Source organism: Engystomops pustulosus, chromosome 10, assembly GCF_040894005.1.
Source record: "Engystomops pustulosus chromosome 10, aEngPut4.maternal, whole genome shotgun sequence".
NCBI classification, from domain to species: domain Eukaryota; kingdom Metazoa; phylum Chordata; class Amphibia; order Anura; family Leptodactylidae; genus Engystomops; species Engystomops pustulosus.
In genome coordinates, this window is record NC_092420.1 from 8,470,055 (window position 1) to 8,493,992 (window position 23,938).

Genomic DNA, 23,938 nt, shown 5'->3' on the forward strand with positions numbered 1-23,938 from the left:
GGGATGAGCACTTAAAGAATCCGAGTCAGCCCCCCGGGGAGATTCCCAGCTCCGGCCCGAGGAGGAGCAACCAAAGCTGCTCGTGTCAGACATCCAGCTGTGCCCGCAATAGTCCGGAGTGATACCACTCGCTGCAGCAAGGGGGGGCACCACGTGACCACCTCAAGAGGATAAGAAAAGGGGTCACCGAGCCAGACCCCAAAACTGAATAGATTAAGAAATAAACAAAATGAAGATAAATAAAGATCAAAAATTAATGTAAAAATTAGCACAACAAATGCTAATTTTGGTACAACCTACATAAAAAAAGAGATAAAAGAGCACTTAAAGGGGATGTCCAGTACATAGAACATGCCTGCTTTATTCCAGCTACATTTCTAGGACACGACCGCAATACCACACACAACCTCTGCACACACACGGAGCAGTTTGTTAAAGCAGACCCTTTTTTTTTTAATCTGGAACAATCCCTTTAAAAGAGAACCTGTCACCGAGTTTTACTAAACTACCAGCCCCGTCAGGTCAGGGATGAAATATCCTTTCTGTAATTCCCTCTGTTCTGCCCCAAAGTCGGGTATTTTTAAATCAGTCATTTTCACATGAGAGGAGTCAAGTTTAGTGGTTCATATGCCGATGTCATATTAAAAATAGGAATCTCATCAGGACCATGGTTGTGTGAGCTACAGAACTGGACATACAGGCAGCTAAATATTAGACAGGGACTGGATCTTCAGCCTGAATTTCCAAGACCCTTATCTTTAATATGACACCAGCAGCATGTGTCTTGGTGCTATAAAACAGAAGATGACTCATCTCTGTCTGCTGTACAATATTTTGCCCGCTTTGATGTCCTCATTCCTATATGGTCCTGTGAGACCGTGTTCCCTTTTATTTTTCTTTCTTTTTGGTAATATTCGTTAATGTTAATAATGTTTGAAACACTACAATAAAATGATTGAACATAAACTTGACTCATCTCAAGAGGGGAGAAGAGTCATATTTGCCTGACTTTGGGGGAGATTTTTTCTTTTATTGTGAACGGGTGAGATTTCATGTAAAAGAGGGAATTCGAGGAAGGACATTTTATACCCGACCTGAGGGGGCTGGTAGTTTAGTGGGGTACAACCGGGTTCCCTTACATGTTCCGTAAATGCTCGCGCAGCCGTCTGCATCTGCCGCAACCTTGCCTTAAAGTGGCAGAACGCAATATCTGTCCGCTACAATCCCCAAATTTAAAACTTTTTTTTTTTTTTGTTACTTGGATACTGAGCATAATAACCGTCTGATACAATGTAACAAAAAAAATAAACGGATTCCGAGAAGCTTCTCCTGCGCCAATGCGAGCCATCAGTGCGCTAAGTGGCTGCCGCCGGCCTAACCCCCAATTTTACTCTTGCGACGCAGTTAATCAAGTCCCGGCTCCCATTCAGATGAGGGAATGGCAGAAGATTAGCGGTGTTGTGCTGTGTGTGTTTATCTGCCAGGGATGAGGTGGAGGGGAGCATTTAGTCAAGTTTAACACCGCGAAAGCCACTTAACCAAAAAACCTGCAATTACGAAAAACGCACGCACGGAAATTGGGTGCTGAACGGTGATGGAGCAGAACTGAAGAGGAGGAGGAAAAAACACATCAGCGCTCACAACTTGTATTGTTTGTTACTTTTTGTTACATTTTTGAATTTTTTTTTACGTGTTCTTTGTTAAGAGGAAGTCGCTACAAATCTACACAAAGGAGAACGCAACACAATACAAAAGGGGAATCATTATAATCAGCGGGCGCAACTTTTTTTTACCTTCAGTTTTGAGAATTTTTTTGAAATGCCGACAAAGCTCCGCTGAGGGCGAGGGAAACGACATAGAAGGAAAAAGGCGGAACAAAAAATATTCAGAGATTTTTAGACAATTTTCTACATCATGTGGGTGAAACCGAGCGACCAATCGCCAATCACCACGAGCCTGTGGTTAGAGCTGGAGGCGCCGGCGTTATCCTCTCACTTTGAAAGACTTGGCATCACCCCCACCTCCTACAAACACGGGGGCTCACACCTTTGGGCACGGTATCGTCGCGGTCCGGGCGCCGCCCTTTCTATAAACAGACACGACATTGTCCGCAGTCACGTTACTTCCACTATAACCCCAGAAAACAAATGTTTACTTCAAACCGTTCAGACTGCATGGCATTGTGTGGCAACCGGGCAACTCCTCGGAGAGGAATGCGGGCAGACTCTATCCCAGGGCACCTCAATGGGCACGCAGATCTACAACCAAGTGTCATGGGAAAACAAGCAGCACAAGAGGGGTCACTGGTATGACTCATAATGCCCATCACATGCCTACTGTCAGAAATGTATAGGAGGTGCCATCATCGCCTGATCCGTGGTGCCCTGACCACCAGCACTGCCAGACAGTGGGGCAAGCGACCCTCTGCCAACAACTATATCCTCCTAGTCAGAATACAAGTCACCATGGTAACAGACTACAAACAGAACCGCTGTAGTCATAGTTTGTTTAATTCATCCCCTGTTTAATGTTAATTTCCACATGGAAGAATAACCAGGAGGAGTATTGGACAGATGGAAAGGAATATGACTGCAAGATAAGACTACACAGCATCATCTTGTAGTCTGTCACCATGGAGACCTGTGCATGACAGCAAAATCTATCCATCGCACATCTATGTATCCAACCATCGCACCTCTATGTATCCATGTATCCAACCATCGCACATCTATGTATCCAACCATCGCACATCTATGTATCCATGTATCCAACCATCGCACATCTATGTATCCATGTATCCAACCATCGCACATCTATGTATCCATGTATCCAACCATCGCACATCTATGTATCCATGTATCCAACCATCGCACATCTATGTATCCATGTATCCAACCATCGCACATCTATGTATCCATGTATCCAACCATCGCACATCTATGTATCCATGTATCCAACCATCGCACATCTATGTATCCATGTATCCAACCATCGCACATCTATGTATCCATGTATCCAACCATCGCACATCTATGTATCCATGTATCCAACCATCGCACATCTATGTATCCATGTATCCAACCATCGCACATCTATGTATCCATGTATCCAACCATCGCACATCTATGTATCCATGTATCCATCCATCGCACATCTATGTATCCATGTATCCATCCATCCATCGCACATCTATGTATCCATCCATCCATCGCACATCTATGTATCCATGTATCCATCCATCCATCGCACATCTATGTATCCATGTATCCATCCATCCATCGCACATCTATGTATCCATGTATCCATCCATCCATCGCACATCTATGTATCCATGTATCCATCCATCCATCGCACATCTATGTATCCATGTATCCATCCATCCATCGCACATCTATGTATCCATGTATCCATCCATCCATCCATCCATCGCACATCTATGTATCCATGTATCCATCCATCCATCGCACATCTATGTATCCATGTATCCATCCATCCATCGCACATCTATGTATCCATGTATCCATCCATCCATCGCACATCTATGTATCCATGTATCCATCCATCGCACATCTATGTATCCATGTATCCATCCATCGCACATCTATGTATCCATGTATCCATCCATCCATCGCACATCTATGTATCCATGTATCCATCCATCCATCGCACATCTATGTATCCATGTATCCATCCATCCATCGCACATCTATGTATCCATGTATCCATCCATCCATCGCACATCTATGTATCCATGTATCCATCCATCCATCCATCGCACATCTATGTATCCATGTATCCATCCATCCATCGCACATCTATGTATCCATGTATCCAACCATCGCACATCTATGTATCCATGTATCCATCCAACCATCGCACATCTATGCATCCATGTATCCAACCATCGCACATCTATGCATCCATGTATCCAACCATCGCACATCTATGCATCCATGTATCCAACCATCGCACATCTATGCATCCATGTATCCAACCATCGCACATCTATGTATCCATCCATCCAACCATCGCACATCTATGTATCCATGTATCCAACCATCGCACATCTATGTATCCATCCATCCAACCATCGCACATCTATGTATCCATGTATCCAACCATCGCACATCTATGTATCCATGTATCCAACCATCGCACATCTATGTATCCATGTATCCAACCATTGCACATCTATGTATCCATGTATCCAACCATCGCACATCTATGTATCCATCCATCCATCGCACATCTATGTATCCATCCATCCATCGCACATCTATGTATCCATTCATCGCACATCTATGTATCCATCCATCCATCCATCGCACATCTATGTATCCATGTATCCATCCATCCATCGCACATCTATGTATCCATGTATCCATCCATCCATCGCACATCTATGTATCCATGTATCCATCCATCGCACATCTATGTATCCATGTATCCATCCATCCATCGCACATCTATGTATCCATGTATCCATCCATCCATCGCACATCTATGTATCCATCCAACCATCGCACATCTATGCATCCATGTATCCAACCATCGCACATCTATGCATCCATGTATCCAACCATCGCACATCTATGCATCCATGTATCCAACCATCGCACATCTATGCATCCATGTATCCAACCATCGCACATCTATGTATCCATGTATCCAACCATCGCACATCTATGTATCCATCCAACCATCGCACATCTATGTATCCATGTATCCAACCATCGCACATCTATGTATCCATGTATCCAACCATCGCACATCTATGTATCCATGTATCCAACCATCGCACATCTATGTATCCATGTATCCAACCATCGCACATCTATGTATCCATCCATCCAACCATCGCACATCTATGTATCCATCCATCCATCGCACATCTATGTATCCATGTATCCATCTCATATCCATCTATATAAATATGGAAAAACCTACACATTTCAACTTCTAAAGTTGGGAGTGCTGCCTATTTTTGTTTTATCCATGCCTCTATACATCTTTTGCATATCTATCCATCCATCTTCCATTTATCTATCAGTCTCTATCCATCTCTGATACCATGTAGGCCCCCGGGGTCTCCCCAGGAATATTCATATCTTGTATAATAGACTCCGCCACTTGCATCCTGATATAATAATTAGTTTATTTGCTCCCGCTGAGAAGCAGACATCTGGCAATCTCTGTCGCTGCCTCGGACGACTCATTTATTTTAGTGCTGAAGGTTCCCCGCAGTCCTGGGCCGTCCCAGGAAGATTTACACGACGCTCCACCATACGACATTTACAGATAAATGGTTTCAACATTTGCCTAAAATGATCTTTTCTACTAAAAATTACAATGGGGTGAGTGGGAGGCTCAGATTATCGGTTCTGGGTGGTTCTGGGCTGTCGGTCCCAGGAATCCGATATCGGGGGCACTCGGGGACCATGTAGAGGGTGGAAGGTTTATTAGGAGCTCAGAGGAAGCTGCAGCCGCTGGTTTATGTTTTCACAGTGTAAGTACAATCCCTGCAGGCGCAGCGCTGAAGCGGCTCCCGAACAAGGGTCACAGGAAGGCCGAGGCGCAGGGCGGGGGCAGGACTTCCAAAATATTGCCAAGAACAAGGGCTTTTTTTTTTTTTGCCACGTGAACTTAACCGTCAAGAACAGAACAGTAACATGACATAAACTACCAGACAAAAGATACAAATTAGCATCTAATATCTGTGGATCTATTCATCCAGATTGAAGATAAGCAGCGCCATGATCAATCTGACAGCTGCTGATCTCCGTCTGCCATTAAACATGTACATACTATTATGATATCAGACGCCCTGGGGCTATAGGTCACGGGTGACGCCACGAAAAATGACAGACAACACGAGACGCGTCATGACATCATGTCACTCTTCTAACCTTCACCAGTCAATGCAATCGCTGAGATCTACAAAGATTTACATAATAGCAACCTGCTACAATGTAAATCGGTTCTACAGGAAAGGTCAAGGGGCGGGGCTTGAGCTGACAGCCAATCACAAGGAGCAGAGCTGAAGTGTAAAGTATGGGCAGAAGATAAGAAGATACTTGGCACGCGTCTCATTTAGATGCTGGGATTGCAAACCTGAAAATTGTACATTTTTGGGTTTTCTGGGTAATGTTTTCTGCACCGTGTGTCAGCGCTGGGCGCATTTGCATGAAAAATGAGGAGCTGCGCCCAGAGAAGGAAAAGCTGACACGAGAATTGGAGCAGGATCGCACAGCTGGGGCTTTATTGCTGGGATATTAATACATCCCAGATGTTACAAGAACTTACTTACCGATACTGCAAATATGTTCCCGCTGGAGGGTCGGGGAGCGCGAGGCTGCATCCTTACTATAGGACGTGTTTGTAGATAAAACATAACCTCAATGTCATTGCTCTACGCAGAAATTTCAATTTTTTTTTTTAGATTCTAAGAAAATTTTCCATTACAGATTTTTCTAGCTCTAGTCGGGTAAACAGTGACATGATAGAGGGAGGATAGTGGGGGCAGCTTATGTTTTACTTAGGGTTCTGGACCAGTAGTGTTGGGTCACAATTTATTAGGAGGCAGTACAGTCACCACTTGCTGCTTCACATCCTTGTGGCCATTCTTGTTGTTTTCACTCCACCCCTGAAGAGCTAGAAGGTGTGTCATAGAAGCTTGGGGAGGGGCTAGAAATTTGAGGAGGACCAGGTTGTCTTTAAAGGGAACCCGTCACCACATTTTTCACAAATACAGCTAATGGCAGGTTCCTATAGAGCCCTAGTAACTATCAGACACCCTTCTTTTAGCTAAAAATAGCTTCCATCAGATTCCCATAAAATCAGAATTATAATCTTGCCTGGTATCTTTGGAGCGAGTGACATGATCAAAGGTCCTTTAGCTACTTAACATTAGCAAACTGTACCCCGTGTACATATCTGACCACATAAAGCCTCCATGGACTCCTACTCCTCTCCATGCAGGCTGCTGTGATTTCATGTGACGCAATAGGATACGATTTCATGAGATATATGCTTGGTGTACAGTTCTCTAATGCTAAAAAGCTAAAGGACCTGCGATGATGTCCGCCTGGTCACATGACATTATAGCTGCATGCAGAAATAGGATGGAGACCAGCTATGGAGAGGTAAAACTATGACGATGAATATATGGGAATCTCACAGGAATCATTTTTAGCTAAAAGAAAGGTGTCAGATAGTTAGTAGGTCTCTATGGGAACCTGTTATTACCTGTACTTGTGAAAAATGTGGTGACGGGTTCCCTTTAAGTTTGCCTTTGAGCAAATGGTAAAATCATAAAAAGGTCACAACTTGCTGCTTCACATTCTTGTGATATGTAATTTTCTGCAAGATAAACTCCACCCCTGATGAGCTAGAAGGTGTGTCATAGAAGCTTGGGGGATGTCCAGTTAGTCAGAGGAGGATATATCTGTCCTATAGGTTTTACTTTGAGCAAGTAGTAAATTCAAAAAGGTTACAACTTCCTGGTTCACTATATTATGTATCCTTTTGCCCGAGACCAATCCCACCCCTGAAGAGCTAGAAGGTGTGTCATAGGAGCTTGGGAGAGGAGCAAACATTGTCCTTGAGGGAATATTAAAAAAAACGCAGCCATTCTGGTTCATAGTCTTCAGTCCTCTTCTTTTCCCTAGGCGACCCCATCCCTGCCGAGCTGGAGGGCATGTCAATGCAGCTCGGGAGGGGGGTGGATACCTTATTTTTATTAGGAGAGATTAATTTTAGGCCAGCCAGTCCGTAAGCTTCATATCAGATCCCACTTTTCCCTGTAGGGGACCAGAAAAAGGACAGTGTTTTGGCTTTGGTCGGGCCAGTATAATATATACAGATACATTTTCTGTGAGTCTCGAGGTAACAACGCAGCACATAATTCATCCCCGGAATCACTACCGCAAGTCTGTGAAGTGGATTACGGGGGTCGTACACTCGTCAGCCATCACACGCCCCATGACAGTCGTCATAAACGCAAAGGATAGCGAAGATTGATTCCAAACGGGAAATAGGATTGGCCTGAGCCACTTGTGTTAAATACCAGGCGTCTGCTTCTTACCCAGAATCCACCATGGCAGAGGCCCCCAATGCACTGATCAAAGGGCCTCGCACACACAGTCTCCCCCGTATCGCAGAAAGACTGAGCAATGCAATCTAATCCCGCACAAATCCTGTACAGAATTTTTTTTTTTTCCTCCAAGTGGTAGATTTATCCCTCCGCCCGTCTCTGTGTCTGACACACGCGGCAGCGGCTTTAACATTCCTATCACACGCTCCCGCTGCAAATGCTCCTGACACCGGAAAAATAGAAAGATTTTATTATGTAGATTTAAAGAAAATTCAAAAACGCCAAAAAAAAAAAATAATAATAATATAGCAAAAAGTTACATTTTCTGCTTAAAAAAAATGTATATTTTCCATATCAATCCTTGCCACGTTACTCCGGTACTTCCATCTGTACCTGTGAATTAATTCTGGAATGAGGGGGCATTATGTTTCCTTAGTAAATTTGGGGAACTCTTCTCAAACAGGAAGTGTAAAAGCAGAAACAGCAATAAAAAGCAAAAAATTCCAGAATATTTGATGATCCGGTCGCGTTTCCCACCTATAGAATATTTGATCTTATTGTGGCAATTGTTTATTATTTAGAAATTCTGTTATATTGGGTTATATCTTCGCCCCCGCGCAGGCGCCATGCTTGGGGCGCACAAGGCTCCGGGATTCATCCATTTTTAACGAGGAGGAGAAATAAGAGAGAAGACGCAGAAGTGCGCAGCTATTTATTTTTGATGAATTAATCAGAGGTTGTTTCGGCTGTCTCTCCCAACTACAAAGGTGATGGCGGGTGGGCGATGGGTGCGGAGCGGCTCCTACACCCATGGAGCATCATAGGGGAGGGTGAAGAAAGCATCCAAAAATCTACAGATACCGGTCCTTGTATCATCCTCTGGCACAATTAAAGGGGAAGTCCAGGACTCATTTTGTGATGGTTATATTGGAAAATATTCTCTACCCTTATGAGGTGGAGAGACTTAAAGCATTTCTGAGGCCCAAACACCCCTTGGATATTTTTTTTTTTTACAAAAAGACTAGCTATTTTAAGGGAGTCGATCATCTCCAACAAGCGCTACAATCTGCTGGCAGGATATTGTAGAGAAATGCACTGGGATTCCTAATATTACTTTATTATCGCTGTCCATTATGCCATTTCCCGGATATTCCCAGTTTAATCTGTATGCTAATGAGGTAGTCAGTGCACTTGAGTGTGTCCTCAGCAACCAGAGCAATTATATTCCTGCATGGACCATTTCCCTCTGCTTCCAGTGTCGCCTCCATGCTCATCACAGGACAAATTTCCTGCTTATCCGACAGTGGTCCAGACAAAAACAGCAGTTCTTTGGTGTGCGGAGGACACAACCCGAGTGCACCAACTGCCTCATTAGCATACGGATGGAAATGGGAAACTCTCAGAAACATCAAAAATGTATAGATTAACAGGATTTTCATTGTGTTTCACTACAACATGCCTTTAGAAAATTTAAATGTTTGGGGAGAAGGATGACTCCATCTAGACAGCTTTCCTTTGAACCTGTTTAGTTTCTCTTCACCCCATGGGGATCATCATATACTTTTGCCACTAAAAATAGTCTTGACAACAATCATACCTGAACTTCTACCATTAGGGTGAACCCATTAAGATAATAAAATAAAGACTACATGGCTCCAGGGGGGTGGGTACCCAGTTCTGATTGGTTCACTTCCTTTACTCATGGGAGGAGAAAACCTGTGCAGGAGGCGGCTCCACCTAGAAACAACATTTTCAGCAACAATGCTTGTAAAGGGGATAACAAATACCAGGCCATTCTGCTAGTATCATGGTGGGAACCCAATTAGATAATGGGACCCCTTTAAGCACGTTTCAGGCCTGAATGTTCAGAGTATATAGCCAGATCGCAGTTGCTGCTATGCGCCCATTCCGCCATTGGCCACGCCCCCTCCACGGCTTGTGCGCCAAAAATATGGTGTGAAAGTCCTGATAAATGTCCCGCTTTGTCTCCACTATTAGAAATGAAAGCCACAACACCTATTCGAACATTAAATATTTTAACAAGTTGTTGAAGGCAACATTTGCGCTAAAGCATCTACAATATTAAAAAAATTAATCAAAAAATTCCCACATTGCGATACACAGATGAAACAGAATCCGGGATAATGGGTCTGTATAAACTGTCCCTACACAATGACAATATTTCCTTTGTCTACTCCGGAACGTTCCATTCCGCGGTCTGCGTTCTTTCGGATGGATATTTGCCGTGTGCGTTCCACTGGAATGGCTAATAAAAACAAAAAGGAGAAGATCTGGAAAAACCGGTTGGGCCGGCCGCGGATCATGGCCTGAAACTACAAAACCACAAAGGAGCTGGATCACACAGGACAGAGAGCGGCATCCAAAATCCGGACAATCCGGAGCTGCGAGTCTACAAAAACCCGGCTCCGAATAATAAAGAGAAGGGGGGAAAATGCTATAAAATAAAAAAATAAAAAAAACTTTAAAAAGAATTGCAAATTAAAAAAAAAATAAAATACAAAATCTCATTTCGCACAATGTTTTGCACGCCCGGCTCCGCGGCGCTGGGGGGGGCACAGCTCAAGCAGCACTTCATTCCAAAAAAAAAATTGTTTTTATGATTTTTTTTTTTTTATTTTCACTTTTTATGATTTTTCCTTTTCCATTAATCCTTTTCAAAGAGATGAAAAGAAGCGGCCGGGAGATGGTGCAGATGTGGTGAAGAAGCCGCCGACATCTTCTATTACACAGAGTTCGCAAAATTAGAAGACGCTGAAAATACTGAAGGACGGTAGAGAAAAAAAAAAAACTAAAAAAAAAAACACCAAAGGCAAAGTCTAAACATAACATCCCCTGGTATTTGGTCTGCGGCTCAGGAGCTGAATGAGCTCAATGTACAGCCACAGGCATTTAAAGGGGCGCCCCACCTGCACAAGAAAAACATTTTGGTTTTATCCCTTCTTCCCGGACTTGTTCCTTATTCCTAGTTATACAGGAATAACCATCAAAGATCCAAGAAGCCTTGTATTTCAAGGATTTTTTGTTTAAGAGGACTCCTGTGGGGTTTGACCCCTGTAAACTACTAGCCCCCTTCAGGTAGGGATGAAATGTCCTTTCTAGAATTCCCCTCTTTAAGTTAAATAGTAACCGTTTACCTAAAAAAAAAAAATTCCCCAAAAGTCGGGCAAATATGACTCTTCTCAACTAATTGAGATGAGTCAATTTGCGTGGTTGCAGGATAAGTGCCCTTAAGCCCCATCTTCTGCTCTATAGCACCTGCACGCTGCTGGTGTCATAGGTGTTAAAGATAAGGATCTCATCTTTCAGATCCCAGCTTGTGGCTCTGCGATCTACAGGCAGCTAAAAAATTAGTGGGGAACTGGATCTTTATTTGGAGTTTGCATTTCCTACTATGTCTTTAGCTTCCTGTATTTCCAGTTCTGTAGCTCCATGCACAAGTCTGGTGTGATTTGAAAGATGAGATCCTAATCTTTAACCTAACACCAGCAGCCTGTTTCTAGGTGCTATAGAACAGAAGATAGTGGATTCTCAAGTGACCCTGCTCCTCCTGCAACGACTCTTGTGAAAAGAAGGCAAAACTTTGGGGTACATTTTCTTTATAGGTTATTGGGTGATATTTCACATAATAGAGGGAACATTTCATCCCCTAACTGAGGGTTTAGTAGTTTAGTGCTGCAAAAAATTTCCTGGAAGAGGATCAGCTGATGGTTTCCAGTATATACAGCGCCACATCTGCCCAGTGGTTGTGTCTGGTATTGCAGCTCAGATCCACACAACAAACAGAAGGATATGAAAAAAATAAATGATTGTTATATTAAAAGTAATAATAGAAATTTCTTTTGTATTTTTATTTTCTATACAGAGACCCGTTTAGCTTCGGCTTGGACAATGGGAGAATTGGGGAGCTGATAAATTAAAGGGGACCTCCACCATTAGCATCATAGACACTGGTTACCATCACCCATATGTACACTATGTATGTGTAGGGTTATGTGCATCATATATGACCCCAAATTTATTCTCCAGGTTCCGAATCCTCTACAGATGCCTTTGTGACCCCCAGCGCCTCCGGTCTTTCAGATACGAGCCCAAAAACTTTTCCCAGTCGGTGCAGAGCGTTGCAATGGCTGGAGGGCCCCGGCGTTGTGCGAGAGGAGACACGGGCGCAGCCTCCCCTGGCAGCAGCACAATACGGCTTCTCATGCCCTGACATTTTTTCATTAGCCGCACAATTACAGATCCAAACATGTTTATCCTTGTGGGGATGGGAGGGGTGCGGAACAATGGGCCAGGAAAGACAGAAAAGTAAGGAGCGAAGGATTTCGGAGGAGGGCGAGAGAGACACCAGACTCATTGTGCGGCTCGGCCTTGAGAGATGACGAGAGTTCACATCTAATATCATACACCCTACACCAGGGATGAATTTTTGATTTTCTTTTTAAAGGGACAGCGACTATTTGCACAATAATTACAAATCCGATATGAAGCCCGAAACGTCAGCGCCGCTGCTCTGTACAATTTTTATATCAGCCATCAAAGGAAATCCCCAACATCTGCCCTAATTCTAAGCAGAGGAAGCAAATGTGCTGACTGCAGGATCTACAAGTGCAGGAGCCGATGTGGTCACAGCACAAAATATGTGGGCACCAAGACTGGCAGAAGACTACACAGGCAGCAGCGCGACCACAGGGAGGAAGCGGCCCAAACACATCAGGACACTTCACCTTATAGTCATCTCTTTCACTTCTGCTAGACAACAAACATTCCAGAAAATAGAAACTATTAACAATAGCAATGAGAGCCCTCGCCGCATGACCAACACTGAGGGACACTGAGTCAGTGCGTGAGTCACCAGATCACAGGACAAATTGTCACCGCGATAGAGAGAAGTGTGACCTAAAGGAGATTCCAATAATAATCAATTTTAACATCACTGGAGAAAACACATCAAAATATCAGTAGTATATAAGTACTATAATACTGCCCCCTATGTACAGGAATATAACTACTATAATACTGCCACCTATGTACAGGAATATAACTACTATAATACTGCCCCCTATGTACAAGAATATAACTACTATAATACTGCCCCCTATGTACAAGAATATAACTACTATAATACTGCCTCCTATGTACAAGAATATAACTACTATAATACTGCCCCCTATGTACAGGAATATAACTACTATAATACTGCCCCCTATGTACAAGAATATAACTACTATAATACTGCCTCCTATGTACAAGAATATAACTACTATAATACTGCCCCCTATGTACAGGAATATAACTACTATAATACTGCCCCCTATGTACAGGAATATAACTACTATAATACTGCCCCCTATGTACAAGAATATAACTACTATAATACTGCCCCCTATGTACAAGAATATAACTACTATAATACTGCCCCCTATGTACAAGAATATAACTACTATAATACAGCCCCCTATGTACAAGAATATAACTACTATAATACTGCCCCCTATGTACAAGAATATAACTACTATAATACTGCCCCCTATGTACAAGAATATAACTACTATAATACTGCTCCCTATGTACAAGAATATAACTGCTATAATACTGCCCTCTATGTACAGGAATATAACTACTATAATACTGCCCCCTATGTACAGGAATATAACTACTATAATACTGCCCCCTATGTACAAGAATATAACTACTATAATACTGCCCCCTATGTACAAGAATATAACTACTATAATACTGCCCCCTATGTACAAGAATATAACTACTATAATACTGCCCGCTATGTACAGGAATATAACTACTATAATACTGCCCGCTATGTACAAGAATATAACTACTATAATACTGCCCCCTATGTACAAGAATATAACTACTATAATACTGCCCCCTATGTACAGGAATATAACTACTATAATACTGCCCCCTATGTACAGGAATATAACTACTATAATACTGCCCCCTATGTACAGGAATATAACTACTATAATACTGCCCCCTATGTACAGGAATATAACTACTATAATACTGCCCCCTATGTACAGGAATATAACTACTATAATACTGCCCCCTATGTACAAGAATATAACTACTATAATACTGCCCCCTATGTACAGGAATATAACTACTATAATACTGCCCCCTATGTACAGGAATATACCTACTATAATACTGCCCCCTATGTACAGGAATATACCTACTATAATACTGCCCCTATGTACAAGAATATAACTACTATAATACTGCCCCCTATGTACAGGGATATAACTACTATAATACTGCCCCCTATGTACAGGAATATAACTACTATAATACTGCCCCCTATGTACAGGAATATACCTACTATAATACTGCCCCCTATGTACAGGAATATAACTACTATAATACTGCCCCCTATGTACAAGAATATAACTACTATAATACTGCCCCCTATGTACAGGAATATACCTACTATAATACTGCCCCTATGTACAAGAATATAACTACTATAATACTGCCCCCTATGTACAGGGATATAACTACTATAATACTGCCCCCTATGTATAAGACTATAACTACTATAATACTGCCCCCTATGTACAGGAATATAACTACTATAATACTGCCCCCTATGTACAAGAATATAACTACTATAATATTGCCCCCTTTGTACAAGAATATAACTACTATAATACTGCCCCCTATGTACAGGAATATAACTACTATAATACTGTCCCCTATGTACAAGAATATAACTACTATAATACTGCCCGCTATGTACAGGAATATAACTACTATAATACTGCCCGCTATGTACAAGAATATAACTACTATAATACTGCCCCCTATGTACAAGAATATAACTACTATAATACTGCCCCCTATGTACAGGAATATAACTACTATAATACTGCCCCCTATGTACAGGAATATAACTACTATAATACTGCCCCTATGTACAGGAATATAACTACTATAATACTGCCCCTATGTACAAGAATATAACTACTATAATACTGCCCCCTATGTACAGGAATATAACTACTATAATACTGCCCCCTATGTACAGGAATATAACTACTATAATACTGCCCCCTATGTACAAGAATATAACTACTATAATACTGCCCCCTATGTACAGGAATATACCTACTATAATACTGCCCCTATGTACAAGAATATAACTACTATAATACTGCCCCCTATGTACAGGGATATAACTACTATAATACTGCCCCCTATGTATAAGACTATAACTACTATAATACTGCCCCCTATGTACAGGAATATAACTACTATAATACTGCCCCCTATGTACAAGAATATAACTACTATAATATTGCCCCCTTTGTACAAGAATATAACTACTATAATACTGCCCCCTATGTACAGGAATATAACTACTATAATACTGTCCCCTATGTACAAGAATATAACTACTATAATACTGCCCGCTATGTACAGGAATATAACTACTATAATACTGCCCGCTATGTACAAGAATATAACTACTATAATACTGCCCCCTATGTACAAGAATATAACTACTATAATACTGCCCCCTATGTACAGGAATATAACTACTATAATACTGCCCCCTATGTACAGGAATATAACTACTATAATACTGCCCCTATGTACAGGAATATAACTACTATAATACTGCCCCCTATGTACAAGAATATAACTACTATAATACTGCCCCCTATGTACAGGAATATAACTACTATAATACTGCCCCCTATGTACAGGAATATACCTACTATAATACTGCCCCCTATGTACAGGAATATACCTACTATAATACTGCCCCTATGTACAAGAATATAACTACTATAATACTGCCCCCTATGTACAGGGATATAACTACTATAATACTGCCCCCTATGTACAGGAATATAACTACTATAATACTGCCCCCTATGTACAGGAATATACCTACTATAATACTGCCCCTATGTACAAGAATATAACTACTATAATACTGCCCCCTATGTACAGGAATATAACTACTATAATACTGCCCCCTATGTACAGGAATATAACTACTATAATACTGCCCCCTATGTACAAGAATATAACTACTATAATACTGCCCCCTATGTACAGGAATATACCTACTATAATACTGCCCCTATGTACAAGAATATAACTACTATAATACTGCCCCCTATGTACAGGGATATAACTACTATAATACTGCCCCCTATGTATAAGACTATAACTACTATAATACTGCCCCCTATGTACAGGAATATAACTACTATAATACTGCCCCCTATGTACAAGAATATAACTACTATAATATTGCCCCCTTTGTACAAGAATATAACTACTATAATACTGCCCCCTATGTACAGGAATATAACTACTATAATACTGCCCCCTATGTACAGGAATATAACTACTATAATACTGCCCCCTATGTACAAGAATATAACTACTATAATACTGCCCCCTATGTACAGGAATATACCTACTATAATACTGCCCCTATGTACAAGAATATAACTACTATAATACTGCCCCCTATGTACAGGGATATAACTACTATAATACTGCCCCCTATGTATAAGACTATAACTACTATAATACTGCCCCCTATGTACAGGAATATAACTACTATAATACTGCCCCCTATGTACAAGAATATAACTACTATAATATTGCCCCCTTTGTACAAGAATATAACTACTATAATACTGCCCCCTATGTACAGGAATATAACTACTATAATACTGCCCCCTATGTACAAGAATATAACTACTATAATACTGCCCCCTATGTACAAGAATATAACTACTATAATACTGCCCCCTATGTACAGGAATATAACTACTATAATACTGCCCCCTATGTACAATAATATAACTACTATAATACTGCCCCCTATGTACAAGAATATAACTACTATAATACTGCCCCCTATGTACAAGAATATAACTACTATAATACTGCCCCCTATGTACAAGAATATAACTACTATAATACTGCCCCCTATGTACAAGAATATAACTACTATAATACTGCCCCCTATGTACAGGAATATAACTACTATAATACTGCCCCCTATGTACAGGAATATAACTACTATAATACTGCCCCCTATGTACAAGAATATAACTACTATAATACTGCCCCCTATGTACAAGAATATAACTAACTACTATAATACTGCCCCCTATGTACAAGAATATAACTACTATAATACTGCTCCCTATGTACAGGAATATAACTACTATAATACTGCCCCCCATGTACAAGAATATAACTACTATAATACTGCCCCCCATGTACAAGAATATAACTACTATAATACTGCCCCCCATGTACAAGAATATAACTACTATAATACTGCCCCCTATGTACAAGAATATAACTACTATAATACTGCTCCCCATGTACAAGAATATAACTACTATAATACCGCCCCCTATGTACAAGAATATAACTACTATAATACCGCCCCCTATGTACAGGAATATAACTACTATAATACTGCCCCCTATGTACAAGAATATAACTACTATAATACCGCCCCCTATGTACAAGAATATAACTACTATAATACTGCTCCCTATGTACAGGAATATAACTACTATAATACTGCCCCCTATGTACAGGAATATAACTACTATAATACTGCCCCCTATGTACAAGAATATAACTACTATAATACTGCTCCCTATGTACAAGAATATAACTACTATAATACTGCCCCCTATGTACAAGAATATAACTACTATAATACTGCCCCCTATGTACAGGAATATAACTACTATAATACTGCTCCCTATGTACAGGAATATAACTACTATAATACTGCCCCCTATGTACAAGAATATAACTACTATAATACTGCCCCCCCTGTAGACTATCTCCCTGTATCTCTCCATGCTGCAGTCTCTATAGTCCAGGCTCCTATCAGGTAACCCCATTCTTCTTCCTCCGTTACCCCCTGATGTGATTGCTATGACACTAATAACACGTCCGCCGCCCTCTTCCTTACATAAACATGTTACCTTTGTGTGGAAGGAGGTTTTTCAAAGACCATAATTCAGAACAGCAGAATTAAAAAAACAAAAAATTTAAAAAAAGCACATAAACAATGTGCCATTTCCTCGTAGCCCAGGCCTATAAGAAGAAGCCCCCGGCGGCTGCAGAACCTTGCGCCCTGGCAGCCCCCTCCTGCAGGCCTGTAGATGCAGCCGGTGACATGGCTTAGTCTACGTCCGTGTTTTCTGCGCCGAGTGCCTTGAATTACCGCCGCATAATTTCATTGTGGAGTTCAGTGACATTATAAACGGCGAGAGTCAGACTCGAGTGGCTTGCGCGCTGTCGACAGGCCGCGAGATGGAATTACTCCGGCGACATCCACTTACCAAACATTCATCATTTCCTATATTCTGCTCAACAATCCGCCCCCTCCCACCAGGGCTATTATGTGCCCCCCCCTGGCTATAGACTGGGCCTTATCCTATAGCAGGAGCCCATGGGGGCAGGAGATACAACTCTGCACCGATAAGACCGTGACGACCAATCAGGTATGTCTCATTAATAGTCTGCGCTAATTAAAGAGGAAATCTGATTGGTTACGGCACATTTGTTTTTATCTACTCTTATCCCTGTATGTCCTGGGGCGGCGAAGGGTTTTAGCGCCACGATTGGCCTCATTAATGCGTCGCCATCCGAAAATAAGAAGTGACGCCGATGTAATTAATCTTAAGATTAGAAATACAGAACTGATTTTTATTGTTCCCCTAAAAATAGCGCCACATCTGTCCACAGGCCGAGCGCGGTACTGCACTGCAGCCGATGTCCATTTACACTTAAAGGGGTTTTCCCATGAAGAAAAGTTGGATAGGGCCTACCTTGCTGATCAGTGGGGGTCTCAGCGCGGAGACCCCCACAGATCACAAAAATGAGGGGTCCGATGGGCTCCTTTCACCAATTTTTTGCATCATTTATTAGCAGGGGGGCTGCACTAATCCCCCGTCGGATGTAATTTTCTCTCTAGCACTGACAATCGTTCACTCTACCATCCAACATACTAATTAGGAGCTGTACTGTTAGGGTCCATAGATTGAGCAAAGGCCCGCCCACTTGACAGTCTATTGCCTCTAAATTTACAACAACTGCACCCAAAAAGGATTTTTGTTTTCAGTAATTTTATAGGTTACATTTCCAATTTTTTTTTATGATCTTGTGTCTGATTTTCTTTTCCCAAAAAATAGGCAAAAACTTCCAAAAAGTTATTCTCTCTCCGTTCTACTGGGGTTTTAGGATGCAAGTGTGAACTGCGTCTAAGGATTGATTAAACAGCAATATATATATATATATATATATATATATATATATATATATATATATATATATATATATATATATATATAAGCAAAAAAAAAAAAAAAGAAGTTGCCTAGAAGAATTATCCAAAGATGTGCCCGTCCTTATGACACGTTGTGCGCCGCTGGTCACACTGAAATACCAGACCCCCCCCCCCCTCCCCTGTATGAGAACGGCCTTGGCAGATAATAACCTTATTATGGACATAGAGATTGTGCGGCTCCGTCACGGGATAAGTCACAAGGGCGGCATTTTATTTTCGGGTAACGGATTGCACACCCCTTCACCATGCATCTTAGGGACACATACCTCTACATTAGACTACACAGGGCTCTCTACTGTGCGCTTAATCAAAAACTATAACGTAACCATTATATTGTATCCATTGTATCCCTTGGCCTTATCTGGGGGGCTGGTAAAGGCGCAGTACGTGGCGTGTGTCAGTCTATACTGCACGTGCGGAATTCTATTCCTAACACTGAATATCTGCCTCAGCTGGAGGGATGCGGGGATCCCTACCATCCCCGGGCTGGAGAACACAATCCGTATTAATAGTGTAATGGGAAGTAATAACCAGCTGACAGGCAAGGTCACCTCTAATAGACGCCACACATGAATTATGGCCACTCTGCAGAGATTGCACAGCCAGGGAAATTGAAGAAGCCTCAGAAAACCTTAAGGATCCTGTCCCAGACATGACGAGTCCGTGTCACTGGCTGCCCTCAAGGTAACCCCTCACCCCTGGGGTCGGTGGGATAAATATGGCACATGACATCAGGCTTTTTGGCAGGATCCTCTGTAAGGTGGACACAGGGCGTCTGTCCGGGGCCGCGCAGCTGCACGCTGCCAGATGAATGGCGCTTTATGATATTACTATAAACCACATATAGGAAGTCAGTGACCTATAGGCGCTAGTGATCTCACACATACATATACAGTGGAGGGATAGAAGGGCGAGGGGGGTACCAGGCTTGTAATATGACGGGATAGAGGGCGAGGGGGGTACCAGGCTTGTAATATGGCGGGATAGAGGGCGAGGGGGGTACCAGGCTTGTAATATGGCAGGATAGAGGGCGAGGAGGGTACCAGGCTTGTAATATGGCAGGATAGAGGGCGAGGGGGGTACCAGGCTTGTAATATGGCAGGATAGAGGGCGAGGAGGGTACCAGGCTTGTAATATGGCAGGATAGAGGGCGAGGGGGGTACCAGGCTTGTAATATGGCAGGATAGAGGGCGAGGAGGGTACCAGGCTTGTAAAATGGTGGGATAGAGGGCGAGGGGGGGTACCAGGCTTGTAATATGGCAGGATAGAGGGCGAGGGGGGTACCAGGCTTGTAATATGGCAGGATAGAGGGCGAGGAGGGTACCAGGCTTGTAATATGGCAGGATAGAGGGCGAGGGGGGTACCAGGCTTGTAATATGGCAGGATAGAGGGCGAGGAGGGTACCAGGCTTGTAAAATGGTGGGATAGAGGGCGAGGGGGTACCAGGCTTGTAATATGGTGGGATAGAGGGTGAGGGGGGTACCAGGCTTGTAATATGGCGGGATAGAGGGCGAGGGGGGTACCAGGCTTGTAATATAGCGGGATAGAGGGCGAGGGGGTACCAGGCTTGTAATATAGCGGGATAGAGGGCGAGGGGGTACCAGGCTTGTATTATGGTGGGATAGAGGGTGAGGGGGGTACCAGGCTTGTAATATGGCGGGATAGAGGGCGAGGGGGGTACCAGGCTTGTAATATGGCGGGATAGAGGGCGAGGGGGTACCAGGCTTGTAATATGGCGGGATAGAGGGTGAGGGGGGTACCAGGCTTGTAATATGGTGGGATAGAGGGCGAGGGGGGTACCAGGCTTGTAATATGGCGGGATAGAGGGCGAGGGGGTACCAGGCTTGTAATATGGCGGGATAGAGGGCGAGGGGGGTACCAGGCTTGTAATATGGTGGGATAGAGGGCGAGGGGCGTACCAGGCTTGTAATATGGCGGGATAGAGGGCGAGGGGCGTACCAGGCTTGTAATATGGCGGGATAGAGGGCGAGGGGCGTACCAGGCTTGTAATATGGTTGGGTAGAGGACGAGGGGGGTACCAGGCTTGTAATATGACGGGATAGAGGGCTAGGGGCGTACCAGGCTTGTAATATGGCAGGATAGAGGGCGAGGGGGGTACCAGGCTTGTAATATGGTGGGATAGAGGGCGAGGGGCGTACCAGGCTTGTAATATGGTTGGGTAGAGGACGAGGGGGGTACCAGGCTTGTAATATGACGGGATAGAGGGCTAGGGGCGTACCAGGCTTGTAATATGGCAGGATAGAGGGTGAGGGGGGTACCAGGCTTGTAATATGGCAGGATAGAGGGCGTGGGGGGTACCAGGCTTGTAATATGACGGGATAGAGAGCGAGGGGGGTACCAGGCTTGTAATATGGCAGGATAGAGGGCGAGGGGGGTACCAGGCTTGTAATATGGCAGGATAGAGGGCGAGGGGGGTACCAGGCTTGTAATATGGCAGGATAGAGGGCGAGGGGGGTACCAGGCTTGTAATATGGCAGGATAGAGAGCGAGGGGGGTACCAGGCTTGTAATATGGCAGGATAGAGAGCGAGGGGGGTACCAGGCTAGTAATATGACGGGATAGAGGGCGAGGGGGGTACCAGGCTTGTATTCCCTTATCCCCTGGGTAGGGGGGGGACCCCCATTCAACTGGGACAAAGGAGTTTAAAGTAAAGTTGTGCAGCAAATACAGAGTGAGCTTGGAGCAAGAAGGGAATGAACAATGGCAGAAAGATAAGAAGCAAAAGAGTAAAATCGAAGGAAGGCGATAAAGAGGCAAAAAAAAGGATGTGCAAACCGGAGAGAAAGAAAAGAAGAACAAACAAGTCAGCAAAAGAGAGCAAAGACAAGCAGGCGAGCAAGAAAGGAAGTGCAAATAACAGCAAGTCAGCAAAAGCAAGAAGGAAAGCAAGAGAAAGAAAGAAGAGTAGACAAGCAAGCAAAAGAGAGCAAGAGCAAATGAGCGATGACAAGACGGCAAGCCAGAGATGAGAAAAAGGGAAGAGCAAATAAGAGAACAAGCAAGCAAAGGCAGGCAAAGGGAGAGCAAAAAATAGCAAGAAAGAAAAGGCACACAAGAGAGCAAAGAGAAGAAAGCGAGCAAGAGGGAGAGCAAACAAGCAAAAGCAAGGAGGAGAACAAGGGATGAAGAGAGGAAGAGCAAATCAGCAAGCAAGAGAGCAAGAGCAAAAAAGAGAGCAAGCAAAGGCAAGAGGAAGGAAGAACAAACAATAGAGCAAACAGAAAATGGCAAAAGAGAGAAAGTGCAAGTGAGCAAAAGCAAGGAGGCAAGTAAGAAAGTAAGCAATAAGAGCATAAAAAAGCAGGAATACACCGGTGAGCAAGAGAAGAAGTAAGGAGGAGCAAACAAGAGAGAAAGCAAGGACAAGAGTACTAAAGGTAGAGAAAGGGAATGAAGAAAAGCAAGGACAGCAAAGCGAGCAGAAGAAAGAGACATGGTAAGGATGAGGCAAGCAAAACAGAGCAAGCAAGAGAGCAAGTAACCAAAATCATACCAGCGGGGGAGAGAAAGGAAACCAGTGAGTAAGAGAGCAAGTAACCAAAATCATACCAGCGGGGGAGAGAAAGGAAACCAGTGAGTAAGAGAGCAAGTAACCAAAATCATACCAGCGGGGGAGAGAAAGGAAACCAGTGAGTAAGAGAGCAAGTAACCAAAATCATACCAGCGGGGGAGAGAAAGGAAACCAGTGAGTAAGAGAGCAAGTAACCAAAATCATACCAGCGGGGGAGAGAAAGGAAACCAGTGAGTAAGAGAGCAAGTAACCAAAATCATACCAGCGGGGGAGAGAAAGGAAACCAGTGAGTAAGAGAGCAAGTAACCAAAATCATACCAGCGGGGGAGAGAAAGGAAACCAGCAAGTAAGAGAGCAGATGATCAAAGGAGAGAGCAGGTAAACAGGAAAGCAGGGGGCGATGAAAGGAGCCAACAAAAGTACAAGAAGGTATAAAGTTATGTGAAGCCCAAGAGCGGAACCAAGCCAGAGAAAGCAAGTCATCCAGAGCAAGCGGGCGTGTGAGCGAGCGGGAATCACACAAAACCCAGAAAAAGGAAGAATTCAACAGCCTCTGGACTGTGATCATCTGGTTATCTTTATATCCCAGCATGCACCTCTCCACTCACTACCCATCATACCCCTGCCATTCCTGATGGCCGCCATCCCTCCCCGGCAGCCGCTGACAGCCTACAATGAACGTCCCTGCGAATCTCAAGGTCCAAATCCACATATTTCCTTCAGCGTTTACAGAAAACCAAAAACATCGTCCGTCCTCCGGCGAATCACAATGACATTTGTGGACTTGTTATAAGCGCAGCGTAATGAAAGATCCGATCGCGCTCCTAGTGATTAAAATTCCAGGTGACGTTCGGATAAAAATCAAAATTGGACGGAAAGTGGGGGAAAAAAAAAATAATACCATTAAAAACTAAAAATTAAAAAATTC

The 23,938-nt window shown here is 43.1% G+C and overlaps 1 protein-coding gene and 1 long non-coding RNA gene across 5 annotated transcripts in view; one reads left to right on the top strand and one right to left on the bottom strand.

Annotated features, from left to right (window-relative positions):
• Positions 1–23,938, bottom strand: part of PLXNA1 (plexin A1) — a 249,533-nt gene that overhangs the window by 158,942 nt on the left and 66,653 nt on the right. The gene's annotated exons all lie outside the window — the stretch shown is intronic.
• Positions 20,025–23,938, top strand: part of LOC140103763 (uncharacterized) — a 36,130-nt gene continuing 32,216 nt past the window's right edge. The window contains exon 1 of the long non-coding RNA XR_011850172.1: positions 20,025–20,162. This is a non-coding gene — a long non-coding RNA (uncharacterized lncRNA). The remainder of the gene's footprint in view (positions 20,163–23,938) is intronic.